This window comes from Tamandua tetradactyla, chromosome 2 (genome assembly GCF_023851605.1).
Source record: "Tamandua tetradactyla isolate mTamTet1 chromosome 2, mTamTet1.pri, whole genome shotgun sequence".
NCBI classification, from domain to species: domain Eukaryota; kingdom Metazoa; phylum Chordata; class Mammalia; order Pilosa; family Myrmecophagidae; genus Tamandua; species Tamandua tetradactyla.
Window position 1 is genome coordinate 46,945,027 of NC_135328.1, and position 21,523 is coordinate 46,966,549.

Sequence of the window (21,523 nt, forward strand, 5' to 3'; positions counted from 1 at the left end):
TCCAGAGACTTCCCATGGTCTGCCACTGGGATACTCAACAAACCAGAGGGAGCTGGTAAACTTCCAGTGAACCCTGAAGTGCAGTTCAGCAAAGCTGTCATCCTGTTCACCCAGAACCACTCTGACAGGATTAGGCCTGAGCTGCTCCTGCAGAAGGGAATTCACCCGCGCTCTCTCTCGTAATTGCCTATCCAAGACAAATTCCAGTGTCAGCAAGACACAGGATGGAGGCTCCCATCCTGCTGCGTCCAGAGCTTTGCTTCTCTAGGGCCCGTGTGTGCGTGAGTGTCGTGTTCCTGCCCCATCAGAGGCCAGGGAGGGGGTTCTCCCCATCCTCCTTTTGTCTCAACTCTTGCCATTCCCCTGAAGGCAGTCAGATATTTCAATCTTTCAATTTAACAGATACCTGACTTAAGCACTGACTCTGGCCAGGCTGGACAATGAGCACTGGGGACCCAGAAATGGTGCAGTGCAAAAGAGCCCAATTCAGAAAATAAAAAAGTATTTGCAAAGTCCCCTTGAGGGAAAATTGTGGAATTATTAAACTTCCCCACCTTGGAAATCCCTGATACTATCTCAACCATTAGGGACTCCCAACTTAATAAGTCAAGCCCTTTATCTCAAGGCTGGCCTCATGAAACTTATTTCTGTAATGGAGAAATAAACCTACTTACAATCATGCCTAAGAGTTACCCTCAGAGAACCTCTTTGGTTGCTCAGATGTGGCCTCTCTTTCTAAGCCAAACTTGCAAATAAACTCACTATCCTCCCCCCCTACATAGGACATGACTCCCAGGGGTATAAGTCTCCCTGGCAAAGTGGGACGTGACTCCCAGAGATGAGGTTGCCCTTGCATCATGAGATTGATAATACTTACTTGACCAAAAGGGGGAAAACAAATGAAACAAAGTAAAGTTTCAGTGGCCAAGAGATTTCAAATAGAATGAAGAGGTTATTCTGGAGGCTAATCTTATGCAAGCTTCAGCCATAAATTGTAAAATTGCCACAGTATGCCAAGCCCCAATCAATAGTATCCCTAAGATTCTAAATACCTGAGCTCTATGTAAGACTCCATAAAAGTTTTCCTTAGTAAGTTTATTTTTTCAGAAACTTAAGGTCTCCAGATTGTTCCTATGCCAGATAAGCCCTGAAACCCAAAGGTACCAGTCTCTCCAAGAACACCAACCAGTTTCATTCTCTACACCACAAGGTTAACACTCCTTTCCAGCTTGAAGAAGTTAAAATGGTCACTGCCCAGACATCCCCGAAGACTGAGAGAATGATCAAATGAGAGGGAGGAGGTGTAACTGAGAAGTTAGGATTTAACGAAGGATTATGACTACTGAATCATTATATAGATATTTCTTTTTAGTTTCTCATGTATCAGAATAGCCAGAAGAAAATGCCTGAAAGTGTTGAACTATAACCCAGTAGCCTTAATCTTTGATAATGATTATAAAACGATACAGCTTTTATTGTGTTACCATGTGATTGTGAAAACCTTGTGGCTGATATTCCCTTTATCCAGTTTATGGATAGATGAGTAATAAAATAAAGACAGTGGCAATAATAATAATAGGAGGCAATATGGGGTATAGGATATTTTGGGTTTTATTTTTTATTTTTATTTGGTTTTTTTGGAATAATGAAGACATTCTAAAATTGGCTGTGGTGATGAGTGCACAATTATATGATGATACTGTAAGCCATTGACTGTATACTTTGGATGGATTATATGACATATATCTTAATAAAATTGGATTGAAAGATTTAAAAAAAATGAGCCCAGCAGTAGTAGCCATGCAATAGATACTGCCAACTTATCTGGCTAGAAGAGTTGATACTTGGGAAGCACGAGCAGCGTTGCATCGCTGGGGAACCAGGGACCATGCACAAATCTCAGTCTGCTTCAGAGAGTTGGGCATCTTTACTGAAATCAGTAAGGAAGAGTCAAAGCTGATCAAAGAGGCAACCATATGTGAGTTTCTTGAGGGAAAATAATTTATTTAAAAAAAGATATCCAAACAAGTTTTTTTTCTCCTTTTTTTTCTGTTTAACATATTACTTTGAAATAATGTCAATGTTATTGAAAAATTAAAAGAATAATACAAGGCATTCTCTTATACTCCTCCCCAAGATTCACTGATTATTCACATCTTGTCACATTTGCTTTATCACTCTCTATTCCCCCTCCGTCTATTGACCTACATATATTAAATTCTATATACTTTTTTCTGGACCACTTGAGGGTAAGTTGCAGAAATGAAGTATTTAGGATAGTAAACACTTCAGTGTGTATTTCCTAAAAACAAAGACACTCACGTAACAACAGAACAATGACCAAAATCAGGAAATTTAAGATTGACTTAATATTATTGTTTAAATTACAGATCTGATTCAAATATGACTAATTGCCTGAATAGTGACTATTATACCAGTTTTTTTTTTCCTAGTTCAGCATCCAACCCAGAAACAATACATTGCATTTAATTGGCATTAATTCTGGAATAGTTTCCCAGCTTTTCTTTGTCTTTTATAACACTGCCATTTTTTGAAGAGTAAAGGCCATTTGTTTTGCAGAATATTCCTCAATTTTTATTTATCTGGTGTTTCCTCACGATTAGATTCAGACTGCATTTTTTGGCAAGAATACCAAATGGCAAGAACACCTTCTCAGCGCAGCATGTAAAGGGGCACATGAAGTGGATTTGGTGGTTACTATGATTGCTTGGCTCAGGTGGTGTCGCAGCTTTATCCATTCAATTGGAGAGAAATCAATTAATACTTTGTGAAGGGCTGTTTTGAGACTATATAATATTTTCTGTTTCAATAAACTTTTCACTCTCTAGTTCTAGTATCTATTAATGATTCTTATCTATATTATTATTCTGATGATTCCAAATAGTGTTTTTATAACTACTATAATTATTAGTCAGCATTCTACCACAGTGAGGAGCTTATAGTATAAGTGTACAAATGAATGTTTGTGTGGATGATGGATTCATGAACTCTTATTTTACTCAGCAGGTTATAATTCATTACTCTCATTATTTATTGGGTAACCAGATTGGCCAGTGAGAGCTCATTCAGATCAGCTCCTATCTCCTTTCTACATTTCTCTATCATTCATTGAACACTTCCCTTAGTTTCTGGCACAAAAAGATGCTTCCAAGCTCATCTTATACTTTCTCTTTCCCAGCCCAGGAATCAGCCATTTCTGCAAGAAGCCCTGGTTCCTTTGACAAGAATGATACTTGGCGTGGGGCATCACTTCCAGGGGTGTAAATCTTCCTGGCAATATGGGACAGAAATCCCAGGATGAGATGGGACCCGGCATCAAGGGATTGAGAAAGCCTTCTTGACCAACAGGGGGAAGAGAGAAATGAGACAAAATAAAGTTTCAGTGGCTGAGAGATTTCAAGCAGAGTCAAGAGGTTATCCTGGAAGTTATTCTTATGCATTATATAGATATCCCCTTTTTGGTTTATGGTGTATTGGAGAAGCTGGAGGGAAGTACCTGAACTGTAGAGCTGTGTTCCAGTAGCCTTGATTCTTGAAGATGATTGTATAATGATATAACTTTTAGGATGTGACTGTGTGATTTTGAAAATGCTCCTTTTAGCTAGGGTATGGACAGATGAGTTAAAAACATGGGTAAATAAAAACAAATAATGGGGGAACAAAGGTTAAAATAAATTGGGTAGATTGAAATACTAGTGGTCAATGAGAGGGAGGAGTGAGGGCTATGGTATGTATGCGATTTTTCTTTCTTTTTCTGGAATGATGTACATGTTCAAAAAAATAATGATAGTGATGAATACACAACTATGTAATGATACTGTGGGCCACTGATTGTACACCATGTATGGAATGTTTGTGTGTTAAGAATGCTTGTATGTTTGCAGGTTGTTTTAGCAATAAAAATATATTTTTTAAATAGTACGTAGAAACCGACAGCTGGGGGTGCTAGATGTGCTCACTGTTAGCAGGGTGTCATTGCATTTCGGTCCTCTCAGTGGAAAGAACTAAAAATACATAGATATATATAAATCCAGGAGTTCATACTGATAGCTTCAATTCCAGTCCAACACCACAGCATTCTTCCTACCTGTTCCTGTTCCATATTTATAACTCCCTTCGACAGCAGTGAGAAGCCTGGCTTCCAACATCCCCAACATACCTATTATTTTACTCAGTCCTTCAAAGCACAGAGAGTAATTTCAGAATCGTTAGTCCATGCCTCTATGAAAAACAAGCTATTAATTAGAGTTCGATATTTGTCTTCAGCTCCTTTTGTGTTTGGACTGAAGGTTATAGTCCAAATTCTGTGCTCAAACGTTTCTTGGGTTAGTTCTTTTTTTCTCTTCAATATAGTTATGTTATTCATTTGAAATATAAGTCAACAATTTATAAACGCAGAGCTGCCTCATTAGAGATTTTGGCTGCTTTCCATAGCTCATTTGATTTCTCTTGTAAATAACATAACTAAGTCTTCATTTTCCTACGTTTGGTTTGCCTTTTTGTTGTTGCTGTTTTTATTGTTTTAATAAAGGAAATTAACCCATTTACATCATAGGGCAAGGGAATATGTTTGATCTTATTCCTGACATCTTATTTTGTGCTTTTCATTTGTTTGCCTCTTTAATATGAAGGCAGAGAATTGGGGACTTTACCTGCCATTGCCCTGTAAATATCTGTGGAATGCTCGTGGAATGCTGACCCAAAGCTCAACAAGTGGCTTTACACTGTACCCGAATACAGCCGAGGCCTTGACCTTATTCTAATTATAGTGCTCACGCAGTAGCTCCCATTAAATTGAATAATTATGAAAAGCCTTAGCACAGAGCCCATATCTGATAGACACTGAGTCAATTGTACCTGTTATTTATCAAGCATTTCCTAAGAACTAGGTATGATGCCACATTATCTCATTTAATCCTCATGATAACCCCATTTGACAGGTGGAGAATTTAGGGTTTAGAGAAGTCATTTGTTCTCACAACAAAGAAGCACTAAATTGGGATTTTAATCCAGATCTGACTTTACAACCCACTCTTTCCCTAGCACACGTCCTGCCCCCAAATATTCAAAGATAAACACCAACAATTCCAGGAACTCTGAAGCTCTTGCCCACAAAGTCAAGGTCCCTTGGCAGCCCCCAGCTGCAGGCAGAATCGCCAGACACCCACAGCAGAATGGAGGCTGAACCCATGGGACAGGCCTGGGAGGGAGTAAGGGCATTCTCCTTCAATGGCTTAGAAATGGTACACCCCAGTACCATACCGTGTCCATCAAAATTAACTCACATTTAGGGCGCTGCAACGGTGGCCCCGTGGTAGAATTCTCGCCTGCCATGCCGGAGCCCAGGTTCGATTTTTGGAGCCTGCCCATGCAAAAAAACAAAAACAAAAAATGAAAAAAAACAACAACTCACATTTAAAAGAAGGACAATACCCAGGTTTGGCCAAACTGTGGGGAAATGGACAGTCTCATGCCCTTCAGGCAGGAGTGTAAGTAATGACAGCCAACACTGATGAGAGCTGATTTGGGGTGAGGCCTTTTTCCTTGGGGTTCCTCACCCTCAGCACTAATGACATTTGGGGCCACATAATTCTTTGCTGTGGGAGGCTATCCTGTGTACTGTGAGGGGCCTAGCAGCATCCCTGAGTTCTACCTACTGGATGCTATTAGCACCCTCTCCCGCTTGCAACAACTAAAAATGTCTCTGGACATGGCCAAATGTCCTGCGGGGGGGGGGGGGCAAAATTGCCCCCAGTTGAGAACCATTGCCTCCATGTATTACACGAATTTAATTCTCACAACAGCCGTGGGAGATTGGTGCTTCCATTATCCCCATTCTACAGATAAGAAAACCAAGGTGGAAAGTCCATTTCTAAGAAGCAGTCGAGAAAGGGTTAAAACCCAAGCAGTCTGAGTCCATAAGGCTTGAATACAGCCTTTCTGATCTGGTGTTTCCAGAGAACAATTGGGCAGAAATCTAAAAAGTAAGCATGCGTACCCTCTGGCTCACGATTCCTTATCTCACAATCCCATGTCTAGGAATCTACCCTAAGCAAATATACCCATAAGATGTTTATCTCATTGTTTATACTTGCAAAATGCTGGAAATGCAGTAAAAAACCCAACCAAAGAAGACTGGGTTCTGAATGTGACCACTGAGTGTGAGCCAAATCTTCAACCATGTGATTTTCTCTGCAGCCATTAAAAAGGTTTATGAAGCTCTGCATTGAGACATAAAGATTTCCCTGATATTTTATTGCATAAATAAGAGCAAAACACACATCTATAGTACTTTATTCCTATACAATGTCATGCACATATAGTGGAGGAGGAATGTGTCATTTTACACAAGAGGTGATGGTAGCAGCTTTTGCACGTGGAGGCATGGCTTAATAATATGTCAGGGAGCCTAGTCTTTGCTTAGAATACTCCCTGATGTGATGTTCGGTGTGAAAGGACCACATATTGTATGATTTCATTTATATGAATGTCCAGAATAGGTAAATCCATAGATACAGAAAGTAGCTTAGTGGATGCCAGAGGCCGAAGGAAAGGAGATGGGGAGTGGCTGCTCATGGGCATAGTTTCTTTTTGGGGTGATGAAAATCTTCTGGAATAAGATAATGATGATGGGTACACAACCCTGTGAATACACTAAAAACCACTGAATTTTACACTTTGAAAGAGTGAATTTTATGGTTTGTGAATTATGTCTCAATAAAAAAAGGTTGATAGAACTATGGAAGAAATTGACAAATCTGCAAATCTAGAGCAGCACATAGGAAGCTAGCAGCATGATAGAGAATTTTGCCTTTCAGTAACCCATGGGACTGAGGCAGGGGGTGTATTTCCCACAGTGCATAGTAAGAAGACGAGCTGCCATTAGCTGAATATTGAAGGGTGGCTGGACAACTTGGGGACAGCTGGCGATGACGCATGGCTTACGTACACACGTCTCCACCACATCTCCTGGCACTCTCCTGCTTACTCTGATTTCGAGCCTCTTGGGTTAGAGATGACTCCATTTAATGGACTTTAGTGGAGCCAAATGATGGTGGAACTCCAGCAACCCCACCCCTATCATCTCCACCAGTCCCCTACTCCCATCCCTAGTAGACCCCACAATTCAAGCAAAACAGTGTGCCCATTAGGCAATCACTGTGGAACACCTCCCCTGTCCCCTCTTTTGGCTATCTGGACACTCCCAAAAGCCCAACTCAAAATCATTTAAACAAAAGAGGCACTTGTTTTCTTCACATAAAAAGCAGTTCTGGTCATAGGGAAGTCCAGGATTATTTATTCAAAGGTTGGATAATATTTTTAAGTCTTGCTTTCCTTTTGCTCTGCCACCCTTACATGCTGGCCTTATCCTCAGGAATACAAAAGAGCTGCGGCCATTCCGGATACCACATCCTCACCTGCAAACCATTCCTTCCTCTTCTCATTAGTCAAAACTAGGGCACATGACCCCGCTCCCAACCATTCACTTGCAAGGAGCTGAGGACCACTCTGATTAGCTTAGACTCATCAGGATTTATCTGTAGTGGATAGAGGGGTAAATGCCAAAAAAAATCAAGTCTCTGCAGTGATGGAGGAAGGAGAACTGCAGCCAGCCATGGTGACCACATAGAGATTCCTTCCCCACAGGCTTTGCCCTCAGCCAGGCATGTGCTTCCTCAAGTTCTCTGGGCTAACACCACCTCTTCCTTCTGATCAATGGACAAGCCCCCCAGAAGGCCCTCCCTGAACGCCTTGGCTAATTTCTAAGAACCAGCAACCACCACCCCTCACAGCTCTGACCACATCTGCAACTAAATTGTTCTGTGTCATTATTTAACAAACGTCTCTCCCATGGAGACTGCTCTACTCTTAATCCCCAGGACCCAGCCAGAGACTGGCACAAAGTAGGACTCAATAGTTGATGACAAGTCACTTGAATGGGTGTGTTACATGAGGCAGATGGGGAGGTCTGGACGATGCTATCAGGGGCTGTCTCCGGGTGGTGAGAGTTTTTACTAAAGTGTAACATACATGCGGCACAGTGCTTACCTCTCAGGCATAGCTCAATGACTTTACTAATGAATACACTTGCATAAGCAGTTGGGAGGTGTGATCTGGAGTAACTTTATTTTCTTCTTTGTCTTTTTCTGGGTAGTTAAAATCTTTTTCAGTGATGTGATGGACATCTCTTTCAAGGAGCTGTGTCATTTTTACAAAAACAAAGCCTTTTTTTTTTTAAGTATTGAAACTTGCCATTTTAAGTATTCAGGTTGTAGAAGGAATCCATGGGGTGCTAAGAATTTCTTCCATCCCTTGTTTTATTTTTACTTCCTCCCCTGACCTCCCAGGAAGCAGGTGCTTCTGGAGTTTTAGATACCCTCCGCTTCCCCCCTGGGGAGAGTTGTCAGTTGGTTATAAGGACCCAAAAGCTGTGCTTGGTTTAAGATTAAAAGTGAGGCAAAACTGAGCCCTCAATCTTGGGGTTTGTTCAGATGAAACTTATCTTTGCAAAGGATAGACTAAACCTACTTAAAATTAGGCCTAAGACTGAGCCCCCAATCTTGGGGGTTGTTCATATGAAACTTAACCCCACAAAGGATAGGTCAAGCCTACTTAAAATTAGGCCTAACAGTCACCCCCAAAAGAACCTCTTTTGTTGCTCAGATGTGGCCTCTCTCTCTCCAGCCAACACAACAAGCAGACTCACCATGCTCCCCCTGTCTACGTGGGACATGACTCCTAGGGGTGTGGACCTTCTTGGCAACGTGGGACAGAAATCCTAGAGTGAGCTGAGACTCAGCATCAAGGGATTGAGAAAACCTTCTCGACCAAAAGGGGGAAGAGAGAAATGAGACAAAATAAAGTTCAATAGCTGAGAGATTCCAAACAGAGTTGAGAGGTTATCCTGGAGATTATTCTTCCGCATTACACAGATATCAACTTGTTAGTCAAGATGTAATGGAGAGGGTGGACCACAGTGGCTCATGCCAGAGGACCCAGGTTCGATTCCCGGTGCATGCCCATGCAAAAAAAAAGAGATGTAATGGAGAGGCTGGAGGGAACTGCCTGAAAATGTAGAATTGTGTTCCAGTAGCCATGTTTCTTGAAGATGATTGTATAATGATATAGCTTTTGCAATGTGACTGTGTGATTGTGAAAACCTTGTGTCTGATGCTCCTTTTGTCTACAATATGGACAGATGAGTAAAACATATGGATTAAAGAATAGATAAATAATAGGGGGAACAAATGTTGGAATGGATTTAGTGGATTGAAATGCTAGTGATCAATGAATGGGAGTGGTAAGGTGTATAGGAAAAAAATAGAGGAAACAAAAGCTAAAATAGATTGGGTAGAAAGAAATAATGGCAGTCAATGAGAGGGAGGAGTGAGGGGTATGGTATGTATGAGTTTTTACTTTTTTCTTTTTATTTCTTTTTCTGAATTGATGCAAATGTTCTAAGGAATGATCATGGTGATGAATATACAACTATGTGATGATACTGTGAGTAACTGATTAGATACCAAGAATGGAATGATCATATGGTAAGAATGTTCGTGTTTGTATGTTGTTATGTTTAAAAAAAATAAAAAGTGGGCGGGCCGCGGTGGCTCAGCGGGCAAAGTGCTTGCCTGCTATGCCGGAGGACCTCGGTTCGATTCCCGGCCCCAGCCCATGTAACAAAAACGGAGAAACAGAATACAATAAAACAAGAAATGTTTAAAGATGTTTCCCTTTCTTCCTTCCTTCCTTCTATCCTTCCTTCCTTCTCTCTGTCTTTAAAAAAAAAAAAAATAAATAAAAAAATAAAAAGTGAGGCAAAAAAGAAGTAAATTTCCATGAGAAATAATACAGATGTTTGTGCTTTTTCTTTTTCTCCAAAAGCAAGACTTGGGGGATTGGAAACATCTGGATCTTTTAATAAAGTCTTGGGATCTATTCTCAAATATACACCTAAGCTAGTGATTTGTATATGATAAAGTATTCACTTGTTCATTCATTCATTCACTGCTGACTGCCTCTGTGCCCAACCTATCCTGAGTATGTGGAATATAGAGGTGGATCAGACATAGTCCCTGTCCTCAGGGAGACAGGCTCGGTCATGGCAATTACCTAACACTATGATTGGTGGTCTAGAGAAAGCTGAATGGACACAGTGTGGAGCCAAGGCTGACCATCATCCAAGGGAGGGGACATTTGATCTGGGTTCTAAAGGATGCATAGAAGTTTGCCAGGTAAACAGGGGGTGGAAAGGCACCCAGGCAGAGGGAAAAGCTTGAATCAATGCCCAGAGGCTGAAAGTGCAGTGGTCTAGAGCACGGATACATAGCCATTTTCAAATCAGGGTGCCTGATTTGAAAAATGCCTTGCCTGTTTCTTAACTGTAAGATCCTGAGCAAGAATTTTTCTCTTTCTGTGCCTCAGTTTCTTCATCTATTAAATAGAGATAGTAACAGCACCTATCCTACAGGGTTGGAAAGGATTAATTTAGAGAAATCACATAAAATGTTTAGACCAGCCCCTGCATAGGGTAGGCATTAGGCAAAGCATTATCTACTGGTTTGGGTGTGACGGGTATTGGGCATGAGGGCAAGAGAGACTGAGCCAGGGCTGAAGAAACTGATGGGGACAAGTTTTAACAGGAGAATCACATGATCAGATCTGCGTGTTACAGATTCTTCCTGCCTGCAGAGCGAGGGTGGCCTGGAGAGTTGAGTGGAGAGAGCTGACAGCAGTAAGAGTAGTGGTGAAGCTGGCCCTGGTAGAGGCTCTGAGGACAGGGAGAGGTGGAGGAGTCGAGAGAGCGTCCAAGGATAGAGTCAAGAGACTTGATTTGATCCAGGAACTGTAGGACGGAGAGGACAGCCACTAGATTATGGCTGACACAAGAGGTGGAAGGAGGTGCCGTCAGTGAGATGGGCCAAGTATGGGGAAAGAAAAGTGTGAACTCTGTTTCATGTTTGTGGGAGACCCCCACAATACTAACTCTGCAGGGGGACGTGCCCAGCGGGCCCCTGGTTAGGTGGGACCAGGCTGGGCCCTGCTCCATCATTTTCCTCCTAGACTTGGAAAACCCTGACGCTCAGGCCCTGTCATGGATCCACCAGGCCCCATGGGCTTACCCGTGGAAAGGGCTGGGCCAGCTCCCTGTACTGGTGACAGATGCTGTCACACCCAGCCCACGTAGCCTGGGCATTGCCATGCCATGGGGAGATGGAAGGAAGCGAGGCCAGCCGAGGTGGCAGGCCCCAGAGAAGAGGCCAAGCACACCCACCCATCCTTCCAGGAAAACAGGCTCATCACCAGGACATAGCTCATCACCTCGCAGCTGGTCCAGCCAAAGTCATGGTTTACTTTGGTGCGCCGGGGCTCTTTGGCTTCCCTTTCACTTTTGGTGATGACAACAGTGTCCAGAACCAGGCATCAGCTGTCTCCTCTAGGCGTTGTGCTGAGGACTTCACACCGGGGCCTGTGAGGAAGCAACCTGGGTTATCTCCACTTTACAGATGAGTAACTGAGGCTTGGAGAGGGGAAGGGCCTTGGCTGGCAGACACGCCTGTCTGACCCGGGAGCCCATGCTCTTAATCCCGCTTGACAGCAAGTGTTTTTGCAAATGTCTTTCAAACTGGACATAGATGCCTTTCACAATAACTTCTAAGTGCCTGGAGATTATGTAAAGAGTGGTGAACAAGTATTTCTGAATTTCATGTTTAATAAATTTATTTTATTTTTATTATTTTTTTTTTTAAAAAAGAGGTTGCCTACTCATCTGCTAAAAATATTTAAGTGTAAGAACTTGGAAGCCCATGGAAGCAGGAAATAGTAATTACCGCAATGCACTTGGCACAAACGCCTGCCAATTCCCTGGCCATCTGGGGAGCCCAGGCCCTGCCCCAGTACTGCCCTCGTGGACCCCCCACCCCCTCGGGGGTCCCAGCCAAAGCCACTTCCGTGGACTCAGCCTCAGCTCCAAGCCTGCCTGGAAGCTGGCGGGCTTCCCAGCTGCGGTTTTTACCCTGATGTGCTGGGCGCCGTCGCACAGTCTGAGGCCTGGCTCTCACTGGTTCTTCACTTCCCAAGGGAGGCTCTGTGGGAACCGGGGCCTGGATGCAGTAAGACCTGGGTTCAAATCCCAGCTCTGCCTCCTATAGGCCCACAAGACCTGAGTGTGGGCTGTGGAGCCAGACCCTGAGTTAGAATTCAGACTATACCACTTCCTGGCCATGTGGCCTTGGGCAGCCCGGTGTCCCTCTGCATGTTAGTTTCCTCACCTCTCACAGGTGGAGTAGGACAGTGCTGATCTCTCAAGGCTGTGACATTAAAAGACCCAGTTTGTATAAATAAAATGCATACAGCAGTACCTAGCACAGACTCAGTATCCAGTACTGTAGGATATTACCATGACTGCGTCTTTATGCAGTGCCAATGCCCTCGCAAGCCTCAGTTTCCCCATCTATAAAATGGGAATGATACCAGACCCCCAACCTCAGCATGTGATAAGCTGATCAGATGAGATGATGCAGTTAGCACAGTGCCTGGTGATTAGTAGATTTTCAACTAATTATTAGCAACAATTGGCATTATTTCAAAACGCTTTTAGAAGGCTCACACTCTGGAAAGACTGCCTGAGAAGGTCAAAGGGTTAACTTAGTGAGAAGAGAAACAAAGACATGCCACCTAACAACGTCTTGAGCAGGGGTACCCAGAGGCCCCGGAAGAGAGTCTGTCCGTGACACATGGATGGACACGGGGACAAGGGGTACGATGGAAGGGCTGCAAATTTCACAGGAAGAGACTGGAACTAGGCAGCAGGGAATTCTGGGAGAGGAAGGGGGGGTGCTGCCGGGTGCTGGGCGGGGGAGGGAGTGCAGGGAGGGCAGACTGCCCAGGCCCAGGGCGGGGCAGGGTGGGGCAGCCTGGAATCTGAGCTGGAGGGTGGGAGGGTGGGACGAGTAGGAGTCCAAGCTGCCTGCGAGCTCAGCAGTCATCGCTTCTCTGTTGAATGAGGCCGATGATGCCCTCAGTGATTCGAAGGCCAGCGCGCAGTAGGGGCACCACATATGCCTGCATGGGCCCAGTAAGTGCCCAAGGACATGGCTGTTCTGAGACCCTGGGAGCCTGCTCAGCCGTGGACAGGGCTGGGGGGAGAAGTGGATGCTGATACGCCTGACCTCACCCAAGCCAGAGCCCCAGGCCAGTGACTGCATCTGGAGGATCCCCTCAAGCCCCCCTCCCAGGCTCCCTTCCCAGGCCGGCAGGCCAGCGATTCCCTGTTCCTGAGGAATGCTAGGAAGGAAGGCGGATTTCCCAGGCTAGGTGCTGCAAGGTCCTGGGGCCAGCAGGCGCTGGGGAGGGATCCATGTGGGCGAGGCTGCCCTCCTGGGAGCCTTTTGTGCCCCCTGTGCCCTGCACATGGCTACGGCCCGCCCTCACTGCCCAGCTGGTATCAGGACCACCACACCAGAGCTCCAGACTCCAGGTCTGGCTGCTTTGTGAGTTCTGCCAGCAGCCTAGCTCCCCTCCCTGCACTGGGACTCCATCCTCCAGCCTCAGGAGCCCTGTTTGGGCCTGGCACACAGCCAGACTTTGTCTCCTGGGGGAATTCTTTACACAGACGTTTATTAATAACCACGATAGTTTTGCTTTTATTGTGTGCCAGGCACAGAACTAAGTTCTTACTTGCATAGAAAATGCACAATAGTCTTGAGAGTTGGGCTCCATGAGTCTACCCCTAAGTGAGGAGACCAGCTCAGGGACATCCAGTGCCTCACCCAGCATCACACAGAGAGGGTCCTGCCACCAGATGCTTCCCTCAGGGGTTGCACTGCCTTTGATTGTGTAGAGTATTGGTCTGGGAATTCATAGGCCTGGGCTCTGCCTCCGGCCTCCTGCTGGAGAAACTTCTGTCGGTAGGATGAGCCCTGTCCTGCCCTCTGAAGAGAGAATACTACTTCGCTTATCGCTAGGGAAACTGAGGCTCAGAGAGGTGAACAGGTGGCCCAGGTCTGACACGTACATTTGGTAAAGTGAGAAATATGACCCTTGATCATAGATGTTTAAATACACCCTCTGAATATTAATATCTTTGAGGATTAGGATTTGAGGGGACTTTTGCTTTTTTCTTTATACTTTTCTTACTGTCTAATATATTTAAATTGCACATATGTAACATTTATAATCACAAAAAATATAAAATGATTTTCACTTTGAGAAAAAAATAGGACTTCTTTTCTGAGAAAACATCAGCTTATGTAGATATAACCTTTAAGAAAAAAAAATCTTGTTCTTATAAACAGTGTATACACAAAGCTACCAGAACTAATAAGCAAACGCAGCCAAGTGGTGGGGACAACAAGATCAACACGCAAAAATCAGTAGCGTTTCTAGTCACTAGTAATGCACACTCTGAAGAGGAAATTAAGACAAAATATATACTTACAATATCAACTAAACGAATGAAGTATTGTGGTAGTTAGGTTCAGGTGTCAACTTGGCCAGGTGAAGGCGCCTAGTTCTGTTGCTGTGGACATGAGCCAATGGTACCTGAACCTCATCTGTGGCTGATCACGTCTGCAGTCGGCTAGGAGGCGGGCCTTCCACAGTGGGTGATGTTTAATTTAATTAACAGGAGGCTTAAAAGAGAGAGCTCAATGAAGCACAGCCCAAGCAGCTCAGCCTGCCTCATCTCAGTACTTGCAGCTCAGCCCAGACATTTGGAGATGCAGAAAGGAATGGCTTGGGGAAAGCTGTTGGAACCTGGAAGCCTGGAGAGAAGGCCAGCAGACTTGCTGTGAGCCTTCCCATGTAAGAGAGAACCTCAGATGAACGTTAGCTGCCTTTCCTCTGAAGAACTATAAGTTTTTAACTAAATGAATCCTCTCCCATTAAAAGCCAATTCATCTCTGGTGTATTTGCATTCTGGCAACTTTGGCAGACTAAAATGTATCTAGAAATAAATTTAACCAAGGATGTAAAGTATTTAATACATGGAACTCTGCAGAACATTGCTAAAGGAAATCAAAGAAGACTTAAGTGAATGGAAGGATATTCCACGTTCGTGGACCAGAAAACCAAATACCATTGAGATGTCCATTCTATCCAAAGCATTTTATGGATTCAGTGCAATCCCAATCAAAATTCCAGTAGCCTTCTTTTCAGAATTGGAAAACCCAATCATCAAATCTATTTGGAAAGATAAGGGACCCCAAAAAATCAAAAACATCTTTAAAAAGAAGACTGACGTTGGAGGACTCACACTTGCCAATTTTAAAACTTTCATTGCAAAGCTTCAGTGGTCAAAACAGCACAGTACTGGTACAAAGGGTCATATAGACCAAAAGAACTGAGAGTTCAGAAGTAAACCCTCACATCTATGGCCAATTGATTTTTAACAAGGGTGACACATCCATTCAATTGGGAAAGAATAGTGCCTTCAACAAATGGTGCTGGGAAAACTAGATATCCGTAAGCCAAAGAATGAAGGGATCCCTGTTTCACACACTCTTTTAGTTTCCTAGGCTGCCTAAGGCAGATACCATGACATGGGTTGACTTTTTTACAGTGGGAATTTATTAGCTTGCAAGCTTACAGTTTTGAGGCCGTGAACATGTCCAAATCAAGGCATCATCAAGACTGACGCTTCCCTCCTGAAGACCAGCTGCGGCTGATCCTGGGTCCCTCTGTCACATGCAAAGGCACCTGGCGGCATCCATTGGTCTCTCTGTTTTCTTCTAGGTTTCGTTGATTTCAGCTTCTTACTACCATGGCTTTCTCTCTCTCTCTCTAACTCTCTCTCTCTCTCTCTGTGAATCCCGTTTATAAAGGACTCTAGTAAGAGGATTAAGGCCCATTCTGAATTAGGTGAATCACACCTTACCTGAAGTAGCCTCATCAAAAGATTCTACTTACAATGGATCCATATCCACAGGAATGGATTAATTTTAAGAATATGCTTCTCTGGGGTACATACAGCTTCAAACCGCCACACATGCCATATACAAAGAAATCCTAGAATGAGCTGAGACTCAGCATCAAGGAATTGAGAAAACCTTCACGACCAAAAGGGGGAAGAGTGAAATGAGACAAAGTGTCAATGGCTGAGAGATTCCAAACAGAGTTGAGAGGTTATCCTGGAGGTTATCCTTACGCATTAAATAGATATCACCTTGTTATTCAAGATGTAGTGGAGAGGCTGGAGGGAACTGCCTGAAAATGCAGAGCTGTGTTCCAGTAGCCATGTTTCTTGATGATGATTGAACAATGATATAGCTTTCACAATGTGACTGTGTGATTGTGAAAACCTTGTGTCTGATGCTCCTTTTATCTACCTTGTCAACAGATGAGTAGAACATACAAAATAAAAATAAATAATGGGGGAACAAATGTTAAAATAAATTTAGTTTGAAATGCTAGTGACCAATGAAAGGAAGGGGTAAGGGGTATGGTATGTATAATCTTTTTTTTTCTGTTTTCGTTTTATTTCTTTTTCTGTTGTCTTTTTATTTCTTTTTGTGAATAGATGTGAAAGTTCTAAGAAATGATCATGATCATGAATATGCAACTATGTGATGATATTTTGAATTACTGATTATATATGTAGACCAGAATGATCATATGTTAAGAATGTTTGTGTTTCTTTCTTGTCATATTTTTTAATTAATTAAAAAAATTAAAATTAATTAAAATTTTAATTAATTTAAAAAATGGTTCAAAGACCTAAATATAAGAACCAGGACTATAAACTCCTCAAAGGAAACATAGGGAAGCATCTTTAGGAACTTGTGCTAGGCAGTGGATTCTTAGACTTTATACCGAAAGCATGAACAACTATTAGAAAAAAATAGATAAATGGGTCCTCACCAAAAATTTTAAAATTTGTGCATCAAAAGACTTCATCATGAAAGTCAAGAGACAACATACAGAATGTGAGAAAATAGTTGGACACCATATATCCGATAAGGGTTTAATAACCAGAATTTACAAAGAAATGCTACAACTAACCCAGTAAAAGGACAAATAACCCCATAAAAACAATGGAAAAAAGACTTGAATATACACTTCTCTGAAGCAGATCTACAAATGGCCAAAAAGCACATGAAAAGATGCTCAGATCAGTAGCTTTCAGGGAAATGCAAGTCAAAACCACAGTGAGATACCATTTCACATCCATCAGAATGGCTACTATTTAAAAAATGAAAAATACGTTTTGGAAAAAATATAGAGAAACAGGAACACTTGTTTATTGTTGGTGGGAATATAAAATGGTAGAACTGCTGTGGAAAACAGTTTGGTGGTACCTCAGAAATTACATAATGACTCGCCACATGACTTGGCAGCCCCACTTCAAGGTATGTGCCCAAAAGAACTGAAAGCAGGAACTCAAGCAGATATTTTCACACTGAAGTTCAGAGCGGTATTATTCACAAACACCACACGATGAAAGCAACCAAAGTGGCCATCAACTGATGGTTGGATAAATGAGATTTGGTTTATCCATGCAATGGGGCGTTATGCAGCCATGAAAAGGAACGAAGTTCTGATACATGTGAAAACACGGATGAACTGTGAAGACCTCATGTCAAGTGAAATAAGCCAGATGCAAAAGGACAAATATTTTATGATCTCACTGATAACAAATAATTAGAGTCAGAGACAATAATACAGGCTGCCAGGGGCCAGGGAGAGGGTAGGGATGGGAAGTTTACGCTTAATTGGTAAAGAGTTTCTGTTTGAGCTGCTGGAATCGTTTTGATAATGGATGGTGGTGATGGTTGCTCAGTATTGTGACTGTAACTAGCACTACTAAATTATATATATATAATTGTGGTAAAAGGGGGGAAATTGTAGGTTGTAAATATGTCACTAAAACAAAAATTTAAAACAGTTAAGAGTCTCCAATGAACTGTCAAAAGATTCAGAAAAAAAAAGCATACATAGATGGATAGACAGACGGACAGATAGATGGACCGAAGATAAAACAAATGTGACAAGAACTTAAATATACCGACTCCGGGTGGAAGAAAAATAGGTGCTTGTTTTACACTACTTGGAACTTTTCTGGGAGTTTGACATTGTTCAAAATAAAAAGTTGGTTAGGGGAAGAAAAATGAGATACTTTTAAATTTACTCAAGAGAAGAGTGGATGGTATAGATGGGCCATGCACTGATAATTACTAACCTTGGCGATGGGTACATGGGAAAAGATGTCAGATTTTAATAGGTTACAATAGGGCAACCACTAAAAATACACAGCAGTGCATAATTTCTGAACTATGGTAAGAAAAAAGCAGATCATCAGCATGAGACAAAGAAAGGAGAGAAAAGAAAATGTAGAACAAGCAAAATAAAATAAAGGTACAAAAAAAGACAGTAGATTTAGATACCCAAATAATGGGTAATTGCTAAGAGTGAACAGACTAAATGATCCAATTAAAAGGAACATATTTGAAATTAAATGGTACAGAATAGTCAAAAGTGAAAGGATGGAGCAGTGCGTTGGTGGCTCAGTGGCAGAATTCCCACCTGCCACGCCGGAAACCCAGGTTTGATTGCCAGAGCCTGCCCATGCCAAAAAAAAAAAAGTAAAAGGATGGAAAAAGATACACCATACAAATAATAACCAAAAGAAAACTGGTGTACTGATAGTAACAGCAGACAAAATAGATATTAAGGCCAAAAACATGACTAGAAATAAGGAAGAAAATTTCACAATGATGAGAGGTTCAATTTGCAAAGAACATGTACAATTTTTTAATTATCTGCACCTAATAAAATAACTTCAAAATTCATAAAACAATATTGACAGAAATACAAGGAGAAACAGACAAACCTCACAATTGTAATGGGAGACTGTAACATATTTTCCTCAGTAATTGATAGAAAAGAGTGGGGTGGGGGGCAGACAATGAGAACCTAGTCAATTAATTGCGACTGGGAAACCTGACCTGATGGAGCCATCTAGAACCCTGCTCCCCACACCTGGAGACGGCACAGCCTTCGCGTGGACAAAGCAACACTTAGAGAAATCGAGCACACACGGGCCATAAGGCACGTCCCAACACATTTCAGAACATTGAAATCGTTCTGTGCATCTGCTGAGCATATGCCTTCAATTAGAAATAAATTCCAAAAAGATAGCTGGAAAATTCCCACACATTTGGCAATCACGAAACATGCTTCAAAGAAAGCAAGATTTAAAAAAAACACCAAAATGGGCAAAGGAAGAGGGACTCACTTGGGGCCTGGGGGAGAGGCAGCTGCCTGGAAACCACCTCGTCCCGCTTTGTGGGGACAGTAGGAGATGAGTGGCCGTCTTGCCCCGTTTTCCCTCAGTTGTTTTTCCAAGCCAGAGTTTATTGAGCACCTAGCGTGTGCCAGAACCTGCCCTTAGTCTTGACTTCTCACAACGCGTGTCTGCGGTGGAACTTCACCCAGGGGAAAGCTCAGCCTTGGAGGGGGTAAGTGACTTGCCCAAAGGCGGACATCTAAAACTCAGCCCAGGGCTGCCAGATGCCATGTTTTCAAATATCCATAAGGCAGGTACGATTGATAGTCCCATGTTTCAGATGAGAAATTGAGGCTCATGGCCCAAGGCCAGAACGCGGTAGGACTGGGATTTGAACCCGGGTCTAGATGGATGTGAGGCCGTTAGAGAGCAGAAAAGTGAGGCTGAGGGGCTGTTGGCACTTGCATCGGAGCCCCCAGCTGGTAGTGGCGGGAGGCAGGGAGTCAGGTCTGAGCTTCCGGAAAAGGAAAAAAGTCTGAGAGGAAATGGGCCAAATGCCTCCCACCCGACTGGGACAAGAAGGGAAGGACAGTGCCCCAGACAGACTGAAGGAGAGGGCTTCTCCCCAACTCCTCACCCAGACACAGGGGTCCTGAGGCTGACAGGACTCCCTTATCCTAAGGTCTCAGAGATGGGGATAGCTGAGCAAGTGGGTGCCCTGGTGTTGACACAAAACAGTGAGGAACTGGGGGCCGGGGGGTGGGGTGGGGGGAGACCCTGTTGGGAGCAGCCCCAGCCCTGCAGGGCATCCCAGTCACCAACACTTTCAACTTGTTTATGAGGAAGCGGGAGGTCCAGACAAGCTAAGACGCAGGCTTAGGACCACAGGGCAGGGCAGCACCCGTCACTCTGGGCGCTGGGTGGAGCATTGGGACCCAGTGGAGCCCAGTGTGATCTTCTAGGACTCAGTGGATGAGCCCAGGAACCCACAAGTTCCCTATCGCCAGCCCTGGAGCCCCAGCTCCAGATGACTCAGAGCAGCCCTAGCCCAGAGAGATCTAGCAAGGAGCTCAAGGTCACACAGTAATGGAGGCTGCTATTCTTTCCCTGCCCTGCCAGAGCCGTTGCCATCTTCTGGCCTGAGCTCCATGTCCTATCCCACCTTTACTCCTCTACTGCTTCCCCACCCCCCACTCACCAACTGTCTCCTTGGAGTACAGTGAAAGGCTGGTCAGGTTTCCACAGGCACATGGGCGCCAGGTGTGGCCAGGACAGCTGGGAGAGCAGGTGGGCAGGGGCGGCTGGTAGCTGCAAGAGGCTCTAGCCAGTGATCGGACACCACAGCAGCTGCTTGCAACTGTTCTGAGCTGCCCGCGGTGGGGCCGGCACCCGCAGTTGACCAGGCTCCAGGACGGTGTTCCAGCCCTGCCCCTCAGGCTGGCTGGTGGTCCCAAGTGAACCCTTTCCTCTCGTGGACCCTCCATTTCCCCACCTGCACACATACCCACCTGATGTGGTGATGCAATGTGGTGTGTGGAGCCGGGCACCTGTGGCACTCTGATGGCTGAGCTGTCATCATTATTCTCACCTGCCGGTGGCCGGAAGTAAAAAGTCAGGAGGCCAGAGGACCTGTGCAGAGCGGCCTGGGAGGCCACTTACCCCTGGAGCCTCAGTTTTTCCTTACTGGCAGCCAGAGCACATTTCCCAAGCCCAATTCGGGCCATCCCCTACCCCTGCTGGATGTCCTACATGGCTCCCCACTGCTCCCCACTGCTTGTGAAAGCACAGTCCATAAATTTTATCATCCTGGCTGGAGCAGGGCAGGGGGTCCAGAATTTCCACCCCTGAATCTTTCCTGCCCTCTCTCGTTCCCCTTCAAGGTAGCTCTCAGGCTCCTTTTTGTACCCTCAGGGCTCCCTGACACGCATTTTGAGAAACAGCACAAGGAATGTGGTCCAAGATCCTTAGCAAGGGACCTGCAGCCTCTCTTCCCCGCCCCTCTCCCGAGCCTCTCGTTTCCCGTGGGTGACCCCTGGGCGGCCCAGTGCCCATCATACCCCATTCCTGGCTTCTCCGGGAAGAGGCTCTGCACCATCATCCTCTGGGGTCTTTACAGATATCGCTTCTTCCTCCCAGAATCCTTTTCTTCTGTTTGCATCTGGCAAACTCCTTTGCAATTCCAGATTTAGAAGCCTGTTGTCTCCTCCTCCCAGAAGACCTCCCTGACTACCCTCAGGGGGCTCATTCCCCCCTCCCTGAGAGCTCTCAGGCCCTGCA

General features: G+C 44.1%; 1 long non-coding RNA gene across 1 annotated transcript; it reads right to left on the minus strand.

Annotated features, from left to right (window-relative positions):
- Window positions 1–1,696: 1,696 nt before the first annotated feature.
- On the minus strand, window positions 1,697–21,523 carry LOC143660050 (uncharacterized). The gene is made up of 4 exons (XR_013163825.1): window positions 21,304–21,523; window positions 20,755–20,834; window positions 5,307–5,383; window positions 1,697–1,930 (listed from the first exon to the last, which is right to left on the minus strand). It is a non-coding gene; the product is annotated as an uncharacterized LOC143660050 (long non-coding RNA).